Source organism: Schistocerca nitens, chromosome 4, assembly GCF_023898315.1.
Source record: "Schistocerca nitens isolate TAMUIC-IGC-003100 chromosome 4, iqSchNite1.1, whole genome shotgun sequence".
NCBI lineage: Eukaryota > Metazoa > Arthropoda > Insecta > Orthoptera > Acrididae > Schistocerca > Schistocerca nitens.
In genome coordinates this window covers 343,884,041-343,886,421 of record NC_064617.1, presented here as the reverse complement: position 1 = coordinate 343,886,421, position 2,381 = coordinate 343,884,041, and the positions used below count along the sequence as shown (strand labels likewise).

General features: G+C 39.6%; 1 non-coding gene across 1 annotated transcript; it reads left to right on the top strand.

Moving 5' to 3' along the window:
- Nucleotides 1-1,954: 1,954 nt before the first annotated feature.
- Nucleotides 1,955-2,036, top strand: Trnas-gcu (transfer RNA serine (anticodon GCU)). The gene has a single exon. It is a non-coding gene; the product is annotated as a tRNA-Ser (tRNA).
- Nucleotides 2,037-2,381: the final 345 nt, after the last annotated feature.

Here is a 2,381-nt window from a genome sequence, read left to right as displayed (position 1 = left end):
GGCGAAATAAATAAAAAGAATTAAATATGTTTTTTGAAAAGAGGAAAAATTACGGACATGGAACTGTAACTTTAGAAATTTTGAAGGGCTTTTTTTACGGACTGTATTGACCGGCTTGAATGCGGACAAATTCAGTGCTGCGTGAAATATGCCTGTAATATAATTTACCATTCCGATTAATTACATTTTTGAATTCTACGTCATTGTTGATTTATTCAGAGTTCTCACCTTAGACGTAAAATTCGTCCTTCCACCACAGTATTAATTCATTAGTCGCCATCGGTGTTCTTCTCTTTGTTGACCGTGTGTATCTTCCTGGGTCGGCATCGGTTCACTTCACGAAGACGGTGGAAACCAAGGAAATACAATGCTACGTCACTTTAAATAATTCTCTTAAAACTTAGATACTTCTCACAATAAGACTTGCTGTGCTCGTCGCACAAACCATAATTACTAACTATATGGCTGCCTTTCCGCACACTCCAAAAATTACGTCCATCCTCCACAAGGCAACAATCGAAAGTGTCTCTTAGCTCCTTCTTGGAGTATGAAACAAAAGAGAATCCAATGTGAACATTACAAAGATTATAATCTACATGCCTCTCAATTTAATCTTTGGCGCAGCCTTTAAGGTATTGTATGTCTCTGCGTCGGTATGTGTCATTACAAAATGTTCGTTGTACACTTTTGACATCTTCGGAAATACTATTTTCGACTTTGTTATGATGATATGAAAAAGGGGTCTGGGCCCGAAACTAGTCTTCGAATGAATAAAAAGTAAAAATTTGCAACTTGGACTGGTTTTACGTTCTACTGAGGTTGCGGTAGATGACGGCCTAAGAGGAAAACACATATCGAGAAAAATGTACTTTACCTCTTGGTAAGCTAAGCGTAACATTCTCGCTTAATGCACACAAGAGCCAAGGCTGAACTTTGGAAACTATGGGTACAAATGATGGGAGAGTAAGCACCAGCATTTGATAGTTAATTGGTAATAGGTGGTGAAAAGTCAGCAGCAGGCAGCCGAATACCTGTACGGACTACTGTATGTTGCAAACGAGTCAGGGAAGAACGGTAATCCGACGATTTAAAGAGTGATAAGAGAACTTCTGCAAGTCACTTGTGAACGTTTACGTCAAAACGATGATATTTTAAAGCGTTGCACAATTATAAGCGTCAGTATTTGTTAATATGCATATGTCTACTTCCCACGTTGTCGCCATGCCTTTTGTTTCATGATCAGTGTCTGCAGTTGCGATAGGGAACTTGTGGACGACATGTTTCGTAGAGCATGGTGGTGGAAAACCTTAATTTGTTTTGCAGAATGTTACTAGGAAAATGTTCACAACTATTTCGAAGGCTCGCAGTGCATTTAACCGATTGAGAGTCACACCAAACTCCGCATTTGTCTTCGTCTCAACGAGATAGTGTTACTTACATTATTAGGAAGGATTCGTATGCTCTTTCGTAAACATGGTGTCTTATTCACACTCCCGAGATAATATTTATCTGTACGTATATTGAACTACGTAAAATCCATAGCAACATAAATCTCATTTAACGATCTTAATGGTCGTAACGTCGTTTCCAATCGAAAAAAGGAGTGCAATGCTTTGCACACGTATTTGTATATGTGTAGACACTCAGTGCCCCATTTCTAACAGTGTAAGATCGGCCGTCGACCCGTACTTCGATGACAGTAGTACACTCCACCTGCAACCATTTAATATTTTCATGTGAAAGTAAAATGTTTTGCTGAGTAGTTCTGTTACACGGAACGAGTGTCGTGGGACGAGGTAATACTCAGTGGCTTTCCCCTCGTGTGATGTTTCCTTATGAACTAGACAAATCAGGGAGGAGCGAATCATTTCTAATACTCAGTACTAGCTACCGCGTACGTGACATAGCTTCGCGTGTTTCGGATCTCTCATTCTGTGAGGCGCTTGCCTGCCGTGACGAGGTGGCCGAGTGGTTAAGGCGTTGGACTGCTAATCCAATGTGCTCTGCACGCGTGGGTTCGAATCCCATCCTCGTCGAACATTTTAATGTCGTCATACTGTAACACCAGTTTTCAACGAATGTGAAACAAATATATATACAAGCCCAGTTACATTCAATAGTAACAAAGTTATGCACAAGACATGTGGGAAGTTATTGATCCTGATATATATATATAATGTACGGGTTTTGTCGTATCTGCGCGAAATGTTTGTGGTTTTGCTTTGGTACAGAAAGAGAAGTTTTATTGCTCTTATTCCCATTTATTATAGTTATTATTCCCTTTTAGGAGAGCCCGTGGGCGCCAGTCAATCAGTTTCAGTTTCTTTTCTTATTTTCTTTTCTTCACGAAACCTCTTCATTAATAAAATTCACCGTGTTTT